The sequence below is a fragment of the Vicugna pacos genome, chromosome 30 (assembly GCF_048564905.1).
Source record: "Vicugna pacos chromosome 30, VicPac4, whole genome shotgun sequence".
Classification (NCBI taxonomy): Eukaryota; Metazoa; Chordata; class Mammalia; order Artiodactyla; family Camelidae; genus Vicugna; species Vicugna pacos.
The window spans coordinates 15,997,449-16,017,183 of NC_133016.1; the positions used below are offsets into that span (position 1 = coordinate 15,997,449).

A 19,735-nucleotide genomic window follows, 5' to 3' on the forward strand; every position below is an offset into this window, starting at 1 on the left:
GTATAATAAGGTATTTCTCTTTGGCTGTTGAGAAAACCAAGGTGTAGCAATTATCCTGAGTCCCAGATAAACGGAAGTTCTTTACAAGCTTTTATTTGGGCCACAGCTTTTTAAAAATTGGTGTGCTAGCATGTCCACAATTTTTCAGTAAATATGTGGTTCTAAAAATATAGAGCTATCGTCTCATTGTTAGTTTCAGAGTTGATACAGTGCTTAGAGCCCAAAGGTGCTCTGGGGCTTCCGTACACCCTTTGCCTTGGTTCAAAGGAAAAACTTTACATATGCAGCACTGTTGTTCCAGAGACATCTCAAGGGAGGGAGAGAGCCAGAGTAAAAGACATTGCATTAATTTTGCTCAAAACAGTGAGCATAAGGTGGCTCAGTGAAATGATACTGCCTGAGATCAAAGCTAAAACCTTTGACCAGCCTCAGTGTGCCCTGCCTTTTCACTGCTGTTATGATATACGAAGACTCTGCTGAAAGTGTTACTTACAGTAGCTGACTCCCTGCTCCAAACACAGCCCTCCCCGGCAAAAAGGGAGGGTTGGCAATTGGCCAAAAACACAAGGAATGGGAAATACTGTCTCAATGAGTTGCCTTTTTCTCTTGATCTTTTTCCCTCACTGGTAAGTTTTAAAGACCTCAAAGTCATTTTGCCTGGATGTTCAAGGTGATGATAAACTGCATAGTGCAAGATACACTTCTAACTCTCTTTTAGAGACTCAGATTAGATCCTTGCTACTTAAAGTACGGTCTGTGGACCAGTGGCATTGACATCACCCAACAACTTGTTAGAAATGCAGAATCTCTGTGCCTCACCCCAGGCCTCTTGAATTGAATCTGCATTTTAACAAAATCCAGGTGACTCATTAAATTTTGAGAAGTGATAGCTTATGTAATCCTTTTTTCCTTCCTCTTTCTTTCTTTTTCTCCCTTTCATTTTTTCTCCCTCCCTTCCCTCCACCCCTTCCTTCCTCCCTTCATCCCTTCATCACTTCCTTCCTTCCTTCCTTCCAACTACAACAGCTGATTTCATGAACCTCATGACTGGAGCGCATATGGAGATAAAGTTGGTCAGTGTGCTGCCATTTCCTTATACTAATAATTTTTTTTAACATAAACGATAAGATGCAGTTTGCCTCACATTAAGTAAACTTGACAAAACTCTGACTGACAAGACAGACACGTGAGGAAGTGATTATTCACATTGTAAAAGAATCTCTGCTTTAGAAGGAGATTTGCTAAATTATTTCTCTAAATTGCCCTGGGGGTACGTATGAAATGGAGTTTGACTCAAATGTTGATTCACAGTCCAGGTTCTGAGATGGCATGTGATACATAAATTGAGACATGATTGCACAGATAGTTTTAGGCACCTTATTAATTTCTGAAAGAGCTCTTGACCTCCCTTCTCATTTCTTTTTCCCATTTCATTCTAATTTCTCTAAGTCTACAGTCTGGAACGACTTCTTTTTATTCATCTACCAACTCATATAAATCTCTCACTTCACATCCCTGTGAAGTCAAAGCCTTCACAGAGATTGAATTAGCAGAGAAGACACCTAAAGATGAATCCAGGAAAAATGGCCTTTAAGCCTGATGAATAGTAATGGTGGTATCATGCTTGGTTTGAGCCTGTAATCCTCTCTGATAGAATCCTGCAAAGAGAAAGAGGATACCTCCCTGCAGAGCACTGAATAACAGCAGAGAAATATTACTTGGACCCCAAATATTATCTACAACTGGTAAACCACATTGGAACAGCCACTCAGATCACCGGATCCTCCATGGCCTCACATGTTCTGATCTCTACTTACGTTTCTACAGTGCAGTCAGTGTTTTTGATGGTTTCCCCTAGGAGTTGTGGAGGTCAGGAACTTTGTTCTTCGCATCTTTGTGCACCCAGTGCCTGGTGCCTGGTAGTATTTCACACTTGTTGGATGAAAGACTTAGGAATCTGCACAATTACTGACACCTTTAGAAAGGAGCAGGAATCTGACATCTGAGCAGAGTGTCCACAGAAAGTGAAACACTGATAGGTCCTCTCTTTTCAGAGAGGCAGTGGTAACACGGTTCATCTGAAATGTCAGATAGTAAGAATTAGCATTTGACTTGGAAATTGTGACTGTATTGGGATATTAATAACAAGCATTGGAAACACTAAAAGACAAGAATAAAAAGGAGGAGGGAGAAGAGGAGGAGGGGACATGGGGAGGAGAAGGAAGGGGAAGAAGAAAACTATGGCTGTTTCATTGAAAATCTTTGACCGTACAACGCCGCCTGAGGCTTGTTATGTCCGCGGCGAACCCTGAGTCACTTCGTAGGTCAGTACAAAGGACTCCGCTCTGCTGGGAACCTTGATTGTTCATCTAGGCAGATCAGGTTTTAAAATATAGGACTTCTTTTTTTCTAGGCCTTGCTTAGGAAGAGGAATCAGAATCACATCTTTGTCATCTAAGCACCAAACAAAATGCAAAGAATATGCTTGGATTAAAAACCTGCTAAGGTAACATATGAGGAGGCATGTCACACATTAGCACGTTCCTCCTTATGTAGGTGGTGCCTTTCTTGCCGGGTGCTTGGATCCTGACGGCGGCACACATTTAGGTCCACCATGTTTAGGTACCCCCTTTCCATGCTATCTGGAAGTAGTCTTTAATTCATAAATTTGTGAAGATATGCTAGTTCATAATTACTGAACTCTTACTTTGATAAGCGACACAAGTTTTCTGCGTACTTAATTATGCACAACAAATCAAATGTGATCTAGTAGAATGCTGGTCTGATTCTTCCTCTTAAGGGAATAATGAGGAAATGTAAAGAGAAGTGGCCCTGTCCTGGTCTAATCTGGATATCACTTCCACTGTTACATAAGTTGTGGTTATCCTCTCAAGTATTTTCTGTACTATCCTTTTTTTTTTTTTAATCGGTGTATCCAGAGATTTCATTCGCTTTTATCATGGCCCTCACTATTTGAAAATACTAAGTTTTTGTTTTTAAAAAGAGGCAAAATTTTATTTTACTTATAGTGTTTATCCACTGTATTCCTAATGAAGCCTGTTACCTTCAGCAAAACTGTTGTTGATTATTATTATCCCAAGAATAGGATAATTGCTCCTGTAGTTTTCTCATCCTCTTCTCCAGTTGTTCTTAAGGCTTTGGCCATTTGCTCTTGTGTTTTCTATGATCTACCCTTGAGCACTTGGGAGAAGGGAATTTTACCACTGTTGATAGAAAATTTCACTTTTTGGTCAGAAGTAGAGCTGAAAATGGATCTCCTGTTGGATAGAAATGTGGGCACGCAGGTGCTTCCCATACAATAGTAAATACCTCCCTCTCCCAAATGCAGCAGCTAAGTCATGATTCTCTTTAAAAATACCATACTCAGTGTCCCAGAGGGTTTCAAAAATAGCCCCAAGAACTTCAGAAATAGAGTTGGTGACGAGGAATTCAGGACAAAATACAGAAGATGAAATGTAATGGAGTTAAATCTTTGAAGATAATTGGGGTGCATGATCAGACATAATCAATGGTCTGGGAGCACCAGATTTCTCATGAGTGGGGCAGCACAGAAAGGTAAGACCTCTTCGTTAGTGATGCTTGGAATTACGTGACATGCAGTCCTCCCCCTCTCCCTTGGGAAAGAGCTGACGCTTGGAGACGTGACACTTGCTGGGAACATTCACTTTATTCAAGTCTTTTTTTTTTTTTAACTTAAGAACTTACAGTTGCATTTAACTGAGCATTTCAGAAGTGAAACTAAATATAAACTTGATTAATTCCCTGGAAAATCGCGGTCTCCTTTTTGCTTGGGCAATGCAGGGATGATGTATGAGAGTGTGTGCCTCGGCTAAGACCTGGGAGGGAAGGGGAGCTTCTGAGACAGGTGACTCGGTCCTCAGCATTTTCTCAGTCTGGGCCTTTCGAAGCTGTGCCATCCCTTGGACTTCAGCACAAAGTGCTCTGGGGAGCTTTCTTTTGGTGACTGTCAGAGATATGACCAAAATTGCTATGAAATGTAGCTCGAGCAGCTGACAAGTGATAAAACAGCTGCTCTCTAATCTTTTAGGGGCTGTTTTAATGCTCGTAGCACTCTCTTGAAGGGGCTAGGAAGCAAAGCTATTGATTTCTGCCCTATTTAGGGTAGGTTAGGCTGTGCTCGTATTGACAGATTCTTGTCCCCAGGGAACTTGCTGGGAGGAATAAATGCATGTCTGGGTCAGACAGGCCCTTTCTCCAGAGGTTTCTAACTAAGAGTGAACATGGAAGTAGTCCTCGAACTCATGTTTTATACCGCAACGTGTTCCCACTGTGTGGTTGGGAATGTTGGCTGTTACTCTTTCTTTTGCTTGGACAGATTTAGACTCTTTGAGATTATCCAGTAATTTAGGGTCTTCAATCCCAGTTATCCAAAGATGAGGACCTCTTGCCCATGGCCATAGTGATTGGAAGCAGCTGTTTAATCATACGTCCCGTTTCCTCAGCATCTGCCATCCAATCTAGAATTGTCACATTAGTCTAGGATTGTTGGTCTCAATGTTTACATTGTTTCCAGCCAGGTGGCTGTCTGGATGTACTTTCTGGAAATATTTGTAACAGAAAAATCAAGCTTTAGCATAAGGGAAGAAGTATACAGCCACGTCAGACCCATAAAAAAACAGAGAGGAACACCAAGTTCAACTTAAGCACCCTGGGTCCTCTCTTCGGGTGTTAATTTAACCCTTTTCTCTATTTCCTATCTGGCTTGGGGATGTCTTCATTTTTTTTTTAGCTTTATATTAAATTGCCTACATCTTTCTATGTCAATAGAATGTAAAATGTATGTATTCTTCAACAATTTTAATGGCTGCTTATTACTCTGTTGGGTATATGTTCTTAACCAAACCCTAACTGATAGGCATTTATGTTACTTCCAATTTTCTGTTTTTTTCTTTACAATGCTTAGATCGGCATGTTCACACATGTAACTTTGTATCCTTATCAACATTATTTGAAAGGATAATCTCCTTTGAGTGGAATTACTAAATCAGAGTGTATGTACATTCTAACATGGGCCCATGTTGCCAAACTGCTTTCCAGAAGGTGTCAATTTATGTACTCATCAAAAGTACATCAGAGTTCCTTTTCTTCTAAACCCAGCCTCTTCTAGCCTTTAGAATTTCTTTAGTCAACTGGAGAGATGAAAAATAGTTTCTAATTATTTCAATTTTTATTTTTTGATTTTCAATGATTTTTAGGTATCTTTTCATGATTTCTAAGGGTATGTGTAGTTTTAGTTCTTTTATTGAAGTTTGATTCATTTTGAGTTAATTTTCACATGTGGTGTGAGGGAGGGGTCTAACTTCATTCTTTGGGATGTGGAAACCCAGTCGTCCCAGCATCATTTGTTGAAAGGACTATTCTTCCCCCCCTGAATTGTCTTAGCAGCCTTGTTGAAATTAATTGACCATAAATGTATAGATTTATGTCTGAACATAATCCTATTCCATCAATACATACATCTATTTTATGCCAGTACCTCACTGTCTTGATTACTGTAGCTTTGGAGTAAGTTTTGAAATTGGAAACTATGAATACTCCAACTTTGTTCTTTTTCAAGATTGTTTTGGCTTTTCTTTTTATGATTTGTGTAACTATTTCCCTTTCTTTTTTGAATTACCTATTAGTGCCTGCAGTTAATTACTTATTCATGTGATTTGTGAAAGGAGAAGTTTCTTAATCTCTCCTGGTTTTGGAGGATGACATGAAATGAGTTTGTGATGGATGTGGGACCCAGTGCAGGCAGCACTTTGGACATTATCAGTCTTTTATTGACTTGTGTGTGAAAAAAGAAATTTAAATGGAGCAAAATCATGAACAGGAAAAAATTAGACTTTATTTACTACCATGAATAAAGTCACTGTAAAACAAAGAAGGCTTGAATTGAGAAGAAGCAGGTACAATCCTTAAGAACATAGACCACCTCCATCAACTGCTCAATTATTTCCAAGTAAGAGAGTGAAAGTATTGCAGGATGTGCGGTGGTCCATTGGCATGTGGGGAAACAGTATTAACGTTTATTTTAAATTATTTTTACCTCATTAAAAACATTTATTTAGTGCATATGGTTTAGAACATATTAATAATACAGTGATACATATACATGTTGTTATATATATACACACACATGTTGTAATAAAACCCCTGTATTAGAAGCATATGCTTGAAATACTTTCCTGACAATGGTGAAAATAAAGAAAGTTGGAGGCCTTTGGTCTGATTTTTGTCTCAGGCCAAATGTATGGGTTTATGTCTAGACGTTCAGTCCTATTCCGTTGATATGTACGTCTATTTTATGGCAGTACCTCACTGTCCTGATTACTGTAGTACTTGAGCATGCTTGTGCATTCCCTTTCTTTCTGGGCACACCTCCTTACTGATTCAATTTCCTTGTAACTTGAGCCCAGCTATTAGGCCATCCAATTTCACTTCTTCTTGGTTAGGTGGGTCGTTGACAATTGAACGTTTTGGGTTGGTGCTAATCTCTGCCTTTGACAGTTGATTTTGGCTTCCTACTCACTGCTAGGCACCTTTAGACCCTGCTCATGTTCATCAGAACTTAGCAACATACTTCCCCCCCTCTTGCCTGCTCCTCCCATTACCCTGGCTTTCCCAGGCTTTCATCAAGTTTTGGTCACTGCGTCATCTCAGAGCTCTAGCTTGTTTGTGACTTCTTTGATATCCATCAGAATGTATCTGAGCCCCATTCTCTAATGCCCTAACCCATTCTCTAATGCTAATGAATCCTGTGCTAACATAATGCAACACAGTGGGAGGAATACCTGGTCTGGAGTCAGGAGAGTGTACTCAAGTGTCAGCTGATATATCAGGACATTTTCCTGTTATATCTGATCTTCCCAGTCTTTCTTTTAGGCAAGAGCCTTGAAAAACTTTTTCACATTATTTTAATTTGTTAATAAAGTTTTTCATTATAAATAATCATCTTTGAAAAATGGCTCCCACACATAGATGGTAGTTGGGAGATTCTGAGTCCTGCCTACAGGGGAAGGTAGCTCTGTTTGTATAAGACAGAACACACTGTAATATTATATTGTTATATTACTTAATTACAATATCTTATTATAACATTGTATCTAGTGCACATTTAGCAAATTAGTGGCAACTACTCGCCTTTTCCATAATCATTGGGCAGGGCTATCCCTACTTTTTAATGTGGTCATAAAAATTGGTGGGTTGTGTAATTTCCAAACTCAGAATGCATCTATTTTTCAATTGAAGTATAGTTCATTTATAATGTTGTATTAGTTTTGGGTGTACAGCATAGTGACCATATATATATATAGAGAGAGAGGGAGAGAGGGATCTGAATATATAGATAGAATATATATCTGTATATATGTACAAAATGCATAATTTTAAGAGTGTATCTTTTAATCTAGTAATTACCTTCATAGAAATTTATCAGATTTTGAAATACTCCAAAATGTTAACAGTGGTTGTCAATCAGTGTGATAAAATTTTAATATTCTGTGTATATCTTCAGAATTTTTAAACTTTTTAATAAAAAGAAGTTAGAAAATCCCAGTTAAAAAATGGATGTTTTTTAAAAATGGGAGGAATATCTGAAGAGCCAGTCACCACCGAATAGCACCGTGGGCCTTTCGGGGCACCCACTTTACATCTGGGTTTGCTGCTTCCTGCCTGTTTGACTCTGGACAAGGGACCACTCTAGGCCTCTTTTCTCAACTGCATAATGGGGGCACTTCCTGAGCATCTACTGTGTGCCAGGAACTATTTTCAGTGATAGAAAGCTACAAATGGAACAGACAGCAATCTTTGCCGTCTTAGAACATACTGGCCTCAACTTTATCAGCTTGTGAAACTTGGAGGAGTTAAAACATGGAAAGCAGTTAGGACAAGGGCTGACACAAGGAAAGTATTTAATAAATGTTATAATTATAATTATTATTATTATGGGCACTGCACTATTTTTCAACAGGAAATTGAGATCTTAGTAGCAAATAGCTGAATTTAAAGCAAAAATGTGAGAGATGGATGTTGGTAAGTCAGAACTTGACTTGACTGGAGCTGTGTCAGGGCCTAATGAGTGAGTTATATGAGGTCATGTTGCTGTATTAATTAACCCAGCTGCTCTGTGGGCCCACAAACCAGGTACAGGATGGACACAGAGGAGTTCTTATTCCTCTGAATATAACATGGACTCAGAGGACTGGGGCATTTGAGTGGAAACTCTTCCCATCAATCAAGCTAGTACCATGGGACACTATAAAATCTATTCTGTCCACATTCTCCCTTACATACATTTTAAATTGCATCTGTTTCATTTTATTATTATATCATATATGTGGAAACTCTCAGGGCAGAGACAGATTTCAAGAAAAATGATTGCTCACAAAGTTGGCCTTGGGGGAATACGGAACAAAAAGAAAAGTTGTCTTTGAAACACCTGTCAGCATGCATTTGCCTATGTGCCAGTTATTGTTTTAGAGAATTGTTTTCAGAAGCATGAGCACAAATTTTTTTTTGCCAGCTCGTAGTTCAATTTAAGCAGCTTGAAGATCCTTGTGTGATCATTTGTAAAAAAATTTTAAAGAAAAAAGGAAACAAAAACAAACACAGCACCCCACTCCCACGTTCACTTTCATCCTCTTCTCTACCAGCTTTTGCCAGCATGCAGCTTAACTGAAAATGCTGCGTTTTCAGGTTTTTATTTCTGACTCAAAGCCCTTGAGAGAGAGCTCTGTGCAATTTAAAGTCTATTATAAACCTTTAGGATCACACTGTTATTATTTATAACAAGGTCTCGTTGTTTAGGGGGGTAAGGTCACAACTGCAGCTGAAACAAACTTCCTTCTTTGGAAAAAAAATTAAACTCTGCTGATGAAAACATTAGATCATAAAGGAGAAAACAAGACAGTATGGTTTATTTTGTAAGCAGTACCTATTTAAGAGAAACATTGTTTAATAGGAATTTTGCAATGCTTCCGGCTATATTCCCTTCTGTCATATCTAGTGAGGAAGTTCACGAGGCAAAAAATTAAACACCTGCAGGTTTTGCCTCAGGCCCCATGTCTGTCTGGCATAGATCTTAGCAAAGGTCAGTATTTGTTTAGAGTTTTGTTTAAGGCAACAAATGGAGAATTACTGGAAAGATCTCTTTAAGCAAGACTTACAGGCAGGAATGTTCTATTTTACAAGGTAGAAAAGAGGTGCAATTTTGTTTTTGAACAAAATTAGCTGGCATAATGCCAAGAACATTGAACTTGGAGTTAGCATTGCTAGATTCTAAGTCTAGCTTTTAGGAGCTGTGTGTCTTTGGGCAAGTTGCTTTACTTCTCTGGGCTTCAACATATACGTAAAATAAGGGTGTTAAACTGGTTTTAAATATTTCTGGTTACAGCTCATAGTAAGAAATACATTTTTAAAAATTTTTAAATTTTTATTAATTTTTTTATGTTAGGGGTAGTAGTTTGGGATTTCAAAGCAGAGGAAGGCAGTTTACACAAAACAAACGTTTGGTAACAAAGTGTATTTTCTGTGAACTCCCGTGCATCTAAATATTAAATATTGTTAAAAATTGTGTGCCTTTCCTCCTGTTAACCTGTCTCTTGTCAATTTGCATGATGCAGTTGCTGAATCTAAGAGAGTAGAGGAAACATTTTTTCCTCCTGAAGATTAGCATAATGAACCCTAGATATGCCCCTTTTGTTATGAAACAAAAGTTTGTGTGTCCTACGCACAGTGAGGCCAAGCAAACTGAAATGTCAGCTTTTGGAGCAGAGAAGGGATTATTGCAGGGCCGAGCAAGAAGAACGGGTGGCTCATGCTCAAAAACAAAAACTCCCTGATGGTTTTAGGGGAAGAGTTTTTATAGACAAAATGTGGGGTGAGGGCTGCAGGGTGTGTGACTTTCTTCTGATTGGTGCTGGTGAGATAACAGGACCGTGCTCCAGGAATCTTGTGCTCAGCCACAAGTTGCTGTCCTCCACCTTGGTGGGGGGCTGGGAGATGCTGTATGTATATTCCTTGAGGAGGAGCCAGGACCCTGCCCCAAGGCTGCACTATTGTTTCTTGACTGTTCCTTGCTTGTCTCTGCAGCCCTCCCTTCTCTGATTAGCAACTGTTTGAATCTGTCCTTTGGAACTAGGGAAGGTTAGGGAGGCTGAATGAAGCCTCTTTCCTACAAACGAGAAACAGGGGACAAGGAAAGGGTTTGTACCAGGGAGGACCCCTCAGGGCCCTGCTCCATCTCACTTTGGCATAAGGATTAATTTGAGCTGATTATTTTGAGAAACTGCAGACCCAGAAGCAGCTCTGAAAACAGAGAAGTCATCCTTTTGTAAGGGAAATTTGCATTAGAAAGAGAGCCTAAACCTGGAACAGAGCTATTACTGGAGATGACTTTATCCCCGGAAGAGACTTAAGTGCAGGGCAGAGCGATCCTTGTTTACCAGACATTCCTGGAAACTGCCTTCCCCAACTTAGATGCGCCAGACCCTTAACCCTTTCCTTAGCTCAGGGAGATTTTATAAACCTCAATCTTCTGGTTGACTTTTGAATCTTATATCTTTATGGGGCTTCTGTACATAGGTATATAGTGAAAATAGGGGTGTTTTTTTCTTTGTTAATCTTTTATTACAACAAGGTCCCAGCCAAGAATCTAGAAGGATAGAGCTGATACAGGAAAATGAATCGGGGGTGGGGGGCGGGCAAGAGGACAGTCTCAGCTGAGTCCCTGGGATGCGCTCCATCAAGTGTGGGTCTTTGGCTTCACGCAGGAAAGAATTCAAGAGTGAGCCACGGTTGAATAAAGGTAGGTTTATTTAGAGAGAGGCATACTGCATAGAAAGAGTGCAGGCTGTTTCAGAAGGCAAGAGAACGGCCATGAAGTGTGGGGGTGGGTGCTCAGTAGGTACACACTCCATGGACGCAGCGTGGGCCATCTCACTCTGAAGGGAGAGTGGCCCCGAGGTGTGGGGGGTTGTTGGGATTTATGGGCTTGGTAACTTCATATGCTAACAAGTGGGGGGGTTATTCCAACTACTTCGGGGAAGGGGCTAGGGTTCCCAGAAATTGGGCCACCGCCCACTTTCTGACCTTTTATGGCTAGCCTCACAACTGTCATGACACCTATGGGAGTGTCATTTACTATGTTAATATATTACAATGAATGTATAATTAAGCTCAAGTTCTACTGGAAGTCAAATTGCCTGCCATCTTGGGCCTCAAGGCCTGTTGGGAGTTGAATTTTCTACCTCCTTGGTATTAATTGCTTTGTTATCTCTTGAATGGCTGTGCCCTGCGCTTCCTTCTTGCCTCAGAGGGAAAATTTTTTTTTCCTCTTGTGTCTACTTGACAAGATGTAAGGAGTTTATGAAGGTCAGTGTTAGTTGGCAGGTCAGGGGAAACATGAAATATAACATAGAAAAGAGACAGATCATGGAGAAACTTGTAAGTCATGCTTGTTGCTGAAATATTGGCCTCTGTACCCCGATAGCTGAATTGAGAGTCAGAAGCAGAGTTTGGGGAGAATTAGAAAAGAACAGTTTTATTGCTTTGCCAGGCAAAGGGAGTCACAGCAGGCTGTGAGCCCCACGAAATACATTTTCCATCATAACCCAGCGTACATCTGTACCCATATGAATAGACATATAAATGTGAATTAAAATTTTGTGGAAAAAAACCTTGCTGTATCTGATGCTCTGATACCGTATAATTCATTCCGTTCCATTCTCTCTCATTTAGGCCAAATGCTGGTTCAGACTCATTGAATTAATTTCACTCATAGGTGGCTGCAGTCAACAGTTTCATAAACACTGGGCTAGATAGTGTTTATGGCCTTTTTGAAGCAGAAAAACTCTGAAGTAGAATAATGAGGGATCATGGAACTGCTTATAAGTGAAAAAAGACCTCTTCGCTCTGAATGAATAGCTCTCTTCTCTTATGAGACTTGTCAGCATATTTGAAGTAATCAACCAGGTCTTGCCAGATGAGAACGTGATTTTCTGCATCATCTGTGTGGTGGCAGGTGTGCTAGCCCCTGGAATCCCATGTGTTAGTGGCTGCCTCACTGGCCACCAGATCAGCGTTAGGTGAAATCCTGAAATGGGTCACATACACTTGCAGAATCTTTCCCTCTTCCTCTGTAGGCCTCCTCTTCCAGATTCCTGCTTCATTCTAGAAGGCCCAGGAGACAGACACAGTCGTCGCATAATGCAGGTGGGCTTGGGTCAAGCATGTCCTTGAGAAGCCAGTTGAATCGCAAGCTTGTCGACATTGAAGGATTTAGTTTAACAGAGACTGAAATTCATCAAGAATTCAGTTTTAGCCAAGTCTCATTTTCTCTGTGTAAGCCTTTGTGTCACTGTCTTTACTATCCTTTTCCTTAATTCTTGGAGCTGTTTTAATCCATATCACTGTTTCCCAGGGTGTGCCAGGCTAACAGCACACAATGAGATTGAGATATGGTGATAATGGAGAATTACAGGTTTATTTATTCTTAACGAACATGGTAAATAATCTCTGATGAGGGGAACTTGGATGCGACATTTACCAGACTTACCCTCTTACAGTCTCCTCTAGACTGTAAGCCCAGTGAGGGCAGGGAGCTTACTGGTTTTCTTCAACAATTGCCTCAGGACCCAACATGTATTTATAGTCATTTTTGGAATGAAAGTTGCTGAATGTAAACTATTTGACTGAATGTAAACTGTCATTGAAGAGAATGAGACAGTTTTCTGTGGAAGTACAAGAAAAGTGGAGTCTTAACAGCACGCATTGGCAGCGTCCAGCTGGTAGGAGTTTTAGCCTTTGAGTATTTCTGGTCCCAAGGTTAGGACTGTCTTCCTGTTGGAGATTAATGTAGAGGACTCTGGATTCTGAGTATTGATATTTCCAGTAAATGAGGTGAATTGTCAAGCCAGACTGCTCCTTTAATATTGAATGCATCTAACTGACAGATTGTGTATATTTACATTATTTACATGTGTAAACATATATATACACATAAATTGAGTATATATTTAGTCATATTTAATCTATCTATCACATACATAGCATTACAAGTGAGCAAGCCAAGGCCCAGGTCATGTGACTTGCCCATCTAAGTGCACCCAGGAGGTGGAAGCGCTGGGATATCATGTTTAGTTAAGTGCCTGGCTGATGTTGCTACGTAAGTATGAATGACTCCTTTTTTTCTTGATTTTGGGCTAATGTCTTCATGAAGTGTATATATAAATACCATGCTCACATGAAGAACTTCCACAAAGTGACCACAGCCATGAAACCAGCACCCAGAGCATTCCCAGTCCCTCAGAGCCCCCTCTTGCGTCTCATCCCGGGTGCTGGGCCTCCCCACCTTGGCCACCGAGGAAACCCATTGTCCTGTCTTTCTACACCGTGTAGTACATTTGTGTGTTTTCAGACATTACATAGTTGAAATGACAAAGTGTGTACTTCCTTATATCTCCATACATATATATATGCACATGTATATTAAAAGAAATATTAGGAGCTTATACTTATTTCCTTCTTGAAACATACGTATTATCTCAGATGATGCTAATTGATTCTGTGTGATGAGCTGTTTTGTTCTCCCCTGATGAGTCACGAAGTCTGCCGTTAGATGAAGATGAATACACTTCTGTCAAAGGGGAGTTACGCTTGATTTGAGCTCTGTTTGAACAGGTCAGTTAATCAGATCGTGGCGGTAAAATATTGCCACTTTCAGGAATCATTGCAGGTGGCATTAAATTATAGAGTCTAGTCTTGATGTTTATGAATAACTCATAATAAATAAATAGACTGAGCGTTTTTACAGAGTGACTAATGGAGGTTGATTTACTCAGGTGGGCTGATTTAACGTGTTCAATCAGCTGCCAGGAATGAGTGCCAGAGAAGCACTGCGAACGAACAAAGTCAGGAAGGGGTGCTTCTGTTAAGGGAGTGAAGGACCCAACTCTTAATGGACAAAACGCAGACCTTTTACATAAACTGGTTGGGTTTCGTCAACTTGGAGAATCTCCTCATCCTCTGGACAGTTGGCTTTAGCAACGAGACAGTTTGGTTTTCTAATGTATCTCGAGAGCTACCATTATGGTTTCAGAGGAAGTGACAACAGACTGGGATCTCAGTGCCTTGGTTTCCACATCTGTGAAATGGGGCTGCTGCTTAGGCCTGTCTCCAAGTATTGCGGTGAGGATCCAATGAAACACTGCACGTAAAGCATTTGGATAGCCCCCGGGGCATAGCAAGCACTCCGTCAGTGTTAGCTGGTAGGATAGTTTAATGTATAAGTAGAAACATGGTTGCCCGCGTGGTGTGTCTTGGGTCACTGTGAGAGAGTTCCATCCACAAAAAGAATTCGTGACAACACTTGTCATCCATAAGAGATATCCTGGTGGTTTTGTTAGGGCAGTACCTCAGACGGCAAGGATGTCAGACCAACCCATTTTGACTCACTCAATCTCTTCTAATACGTCTCCTTCTTCCTGCGCCCTCTCATTACTCTGTTCCCTTGGAGAGACTGTTTGCAGTCGAGACACATGGTCTGGAGCTTCACACACCTGTATGCTCCTGTCTATGAGGTAACCTCAGATGAATATCCTGCAGACACCTCCAGCTGGGCATGTTCAAGCCCAACTTCATCTCCCTCATCTCTTCTCCCCTTCCTCTGGACTAAGTAATTTAATCACTTACTCACTCATACACTCATCATAAATACATTAAATGCCAGCACCGCGTTAGGCCCTGGGAATCCAGTGATGCCCACCGTGGTCTGGGTGCCTGTCCTCACGGAGCTTGCAGTCCAGGGGAGCACTTGGACAGGGCAGTGCTGTGACAGGAGGATTCATTCAGCCAGATGAGCAGCCAGGAGGACTTCCTGAGGAAGTCACGTCTAAGAAAAGACCGGAATGAAGGTAGCTGGGCAAAGTGAAGCAGGGCAGGTAAACGCCAGCGCCCGGGGGACGCAGAATGGCATTAGTAGTATTCTCCATCTTCGTTTCCCATGTGCACTCACAAAAGCCTGCTGACTCACTACACGCGGTGTGACTCTGTGTGTGTAGGAGGGAGAACGTTTATGAATCTATAATACATGCGGCACCATTTCTTAACATTTGACACGTTTAATGTTCGCCACAACCCAATGAGGTAAATCTTACAACTGTTCTCATTTTATAGGTGAGAAAATTGAGGCATTAAAAAAAAAAACTAAATAACTTGGTCCAGTCTTACATGGCAGGGCAGCACTGGGATTCATGCTCAGGATGTGCTCCAGAACTTAACCATTCTCCACCACTCTGCCTGGTGCCTCCTCCAGCCCATCCTCTCCTCCCGGTCCCTGGTGTTCTCATACAGGGTCCTCACTCTGGCCTGGCCACCCAATGATCCCAGCTGCCTGCAGTTTTGCTCTTTCCAAACCATCTCCCACACAAGTCCTAGGGTGATCTTTCTGAAACACGACTCTGATCATATAGCTCTGCCCTGCTAACATTCTGCAGTGTTTCCTCCCAGCCTGCAAAGTCAAGTTCAGAGCTCTCATCTTGCCATCTCTGAGCCCTCCATGGCGATGGGCCCCTGGTCCCCACCCCGGCAGCGTTGCTCACCTCTCGCCACTCGCATCCCAAGTTCTCTCCAGAATTGACCCTGGGTCTCTCGCGTTTCTGGCTCGACACCGTCTGGCTTTTGTCCTCGTTTGCAGAGCCCCTCTCCTCTTTCTGTTGGCGTGGTTCTTGCGTGTGCTTCAAAATTTGCTCCCTCCCAAGTCCGGGTGAAGGGGCTTCACTCCACGCCCCCTCCACCCTTGCAAGCCTCCCCACTTAGAGGCTCTGCTTACAGGCTAATGAGCTTTCCACGTCTTGCCTTCCTGCTCCAGTAGACTTTGAACTCTGTGCAGGCAAGGAACATTCTTATTTATTTCTACATTTCCAGCCCGTTGCCTGGCCCACAGTAGAACTCAACCAATGCCTGATGAATGAGTAAATAAGTGGGTGTCATGTGGAGAGCAGGGCCCTGGGGCAGTGCAGCTGAGAGTGGCTAGGGCTTGACGGATGAAGTAGAGGGCATGGGGCTAGCAGACCCGGGGAGCATTGCTGGTAGCTGGAGGAATTTAACAGAGGGCAAGACACGGTTCCATACCAGTCAGTGGTGTGAGCAAGGGAGCATCTCGGTGTTCCTGGTCAGCCACGGCTCTTCTCCTTTTATCCAGTACGCCCCCATGGCTTCATCCAAAGTGGTTAATGATGAAAAAAAGATCTGTCTCACCATCATCTTTCCTTCCTTTCTTCCTTCTTTCTTTCCTTTATTAAAATGACCTTTTGAAACTTACAAAATGAGTATATATGCTTTATGGAAAGGAAGAACTTAGCAGATAAGCCAAAGTTTGAGAAGCATTATTGTATGAGCGTCTTAGGGCTGCTGTAGCAAAATGCCGGAGGTTGGGTGGCTTTATTAAACAGAAGTGAATTTTCTCACAGTTTTGGAGGCTAAAAGCCTAAAATCGAGGTGTTGGCAGGATGTCCCTTGACATGGATTTCCAAGGGAAGCCTGTAGAGGAGAACCCTTCCTGGCCTCTCCCTAGCTTCTGGGGGCTGCTGTCAACCCTTGGCTTTCCTTGTCTGGCGGCTGCACCACTCTCATCTCTGCCCTGTCATCACTCGGCACCCTCCCCATGTGTCTCCTCTGTGCCTCTCCCCTCTTTAAAGGACAGCCGTGTATATGTGTATCGGATTGAGAGCACATCCCACTGCAGTGACTTCCTCTTAACTAATTACATGTGGAGGGACCCTACTTCCAAATAAGGTCACATCTGAGGTACTGGGGGTTAGGACTTCAACATGTCTTTTTGGGGGACACAATGATTCAACCTGTTAATATTTCTACTGCTCAGACATAAACACTGGTAATAGTTTATCATATATTTTCTCACATCTTAAAAAAGCACACGTGCGCACGCATGTGCGCGTGCATGCACACACACACACACACACACACACACACACACACACACATATATACATAGATATGGTGTTTAACCAAAATGAGATGATACTGTATATGTTGTTTTGTAAGTGTTTTTTTTCCAGTTAATGATCTAAGGAGATTAACTTTTATTATCTGATTTCTTTTGCTTCACTTTGCATCCCTTGTTTTCTGGCTTATTTACTGTGGTTTTCAGCCATTATATCTGAAATGTGATCCTATAATGCTTTTTTGAATTGCTAAGCGTATTTTCCTATTATTAAGGAAACTTGCTGTGTTCCCTGTGGGGATAAAAAAGAAAAAGGGAAGAGATTTACAGGGTCCATTTCATTATGCATAATCCTTGTAAGCGTGTCTTCTGGATGTTTCTGCTCTAATTGACATTCAGAAATTGAAGGCCAGGCTGAGTTTCCACCCTCCTCCCTAGTGAAGGAGGGCTGAGGTCAAGTGTGACCCTTGTCTGAATCTCTCCGATTACGTTCAGTGAGCTGTGTGCCTAATGAAAAGTTTCATCTAAGGCTCATTTTTTCAGGGGAACTTTTTCTTAACCTTTCCTTCCTCTACCTAATGCAAAAGGCTGCAAGGAAAATATAGAAGAAAGCAGCTTTGCTGCTTAAGCGTCAGATAATTGTATAAGTGAACTGAAATACAATGAGACGTTAGGAAAGAGAGATCTCATCTAATCTTTATTTTCCACCCTTTTCTCTCCCCCTTTTTCCTTTGCAGCTGACTTTGGTGCTTTTCAGAAAAAGGAACATGTTTTGTGCCTTAAAAAAAAAAGAATACATAATGTTTGTGACGGCAATGAAGACTGAACGGGAGCCATCTAGCTGGGCTAATGGAAAATTGATCCCCCGGTGATCAGGTGCGTAATCCTTCTGAGAGAGAGGTTTGGCTCTGAATGTTTTACAGAAAGTGGCAATCACCCATATGGGAGGATTTATGAGATAATGGGAATAAAGTTCCTGCCTACAAATATTTTTTCCTACTGACACACCAAGATGCCTGGAATGATGATATTATGCACTTCGTAGGGTGATGTCATCAAAGGACAAGTTTAAAGCACAAAGGTTACTGAGCTTGTTGTATGTAAAACCACTGTCTTCAGTCAAATAATAACCGTGGGAGCCTAGGACCGTCAGAATCTGCTAATGCTGAGTTTTGTTGGGGGGGATGGAGACCAAGAGTGTGTGCGCATTGAATTGTGAAATGGGTGTCATCAAAGAAGCAGAACTTGAGGGGCTTACAATGGAAGTGAGAGGGAAGATGCGGCTACAAGCAGCAGGTGTCATGCTACTGATGGCAATGTACAATGCCATCTTTTGGAATCAGGCTACTGGGGTTTAAATCTGAGTTCTGCCACTTAAAAAATATGACAGTTTGGTCAACTTGAAGTCTTAGTCTTCGTCTCTGAAGTGGGGGTAATAGCAGAACTATCTCTGAGGGTTGATGTGAAGATTAAATAAACTAATGAATGAGATATGCTTAGTACAGAGTTTGGAGCATACTAAATGCCCAATAAATATTAGTTACTGTTATTGATGTTAACCTACTAGAAGAAATACGTTCAGCAGTAGCCTGGGAATGTTTAGTGAAAGTGGTAACTTTTAGCAACATTACAACTTTTAATTCTTATAACAGTTCTTTGCTAGTATCTGCCTTTTAGAGATAAGGAAATTGAAGCTTATAAAAGTTAAATAGTTTGACCAATTTTAAGTAGCTAGTAAATCCCAGAATGGATTTGAATCTAAGTCCCTCCAAGGCTCACTCCACAAGGTGTAGCACCTGCCAGCAGCCAGCCTGCAAGGCCAGCGTCTCTAGACACAGAGTCCAAGAGGGGGATGTGGATGCCAGGGACTAATGAGGGAAAACCCTTTAGGAAAGAACCTGTAAGAGAGGGAGGAGAGTGGGACAGGAAGAAGGGCCCCCAGTGAAGACATGGTCTCAGGGAAGGTCTAGTCTTGACATGGTCCATGGGGAGAGAGGGTCAAGAAAAAAACCGTCACACATCCCAGTTGTCCCTCCTTGAGACAAGCGGACTGGTCCTGTGTGCTCACTGAGTCAGTCAGTCTCTGGCTTTGGCTGCCTCCCCCACCTTCCCCCTTCAGCTCCTGAATAAGGGGGTTCTTATTTGTGGTTGATTATCCAGAGAAGGGGATAACTGTGAGCCATTAGCTTCCAGTACTCCCAGCAGTGAGGAAGGAGTTTATCAGCCAGTACAGGTGATCTGGGGAGTGGGAGTGGGGGGTGCCAATAAAAAATACCATGCCAGGAAAATCGGGTAAATGAGCCCCAAAGGGGGTCAGTGGGGGGAGTGTTAATTTGAGGCAACTCTCAGAAACCTACTGTCATTAAATCCAAGAGTCAAAACAAGGTATCAATGGAAGAATAATATGCGAAGCTATTGCTAAATCACAAAGTTGTGAAAAATCTGGTGAGGCCAAGTGAGGAGTGAGGGTTGAGATCAGGTATGACCTTTATCTCTTACCTTATCAGCTCTGATCTACAGACTTAAGGAGACGTGACTGTGGACATGGAGGGGGAGGGGGAGCCTATAACGTAGCTTCCAGCATTACTACAGGGCCGGATGGATGGACTTGCCTGAAACACAGACCAACCTCCCAGCTAACTAGTGGTAGGGTTAACCTGAGAACAGGTAGAGCCAACCGGAAGTGGCGGCAGGGATTTAGGAGTGAGTGATGCATAAACCAAAGTTCCAGTTACGCTTCTGCAG

General features: G+C 41.8%; 1 long non-coding RNA gene across 1 annotated transcript in view; it reads left to right on the forward strand.

Annotated features, from left to right (window-relative positions):
* The window catches only part of LOC107033654 (uncharacterized), a 347,930-nt gene that overhangs the window by 10,267 nt on the left and 317,928 nt on the right, over positions 1-19,735 (forward strand). The window contains exon 3 of the long non-coding RNA XR_012065714.1: positions 17,728-17,866. This is a non-coding gene — a long non-coding RNA (uncharacterized lncRNA). The remainder of the gene's footprint in view (positions 1-17,727; positions 17,867-19,735) is intronic.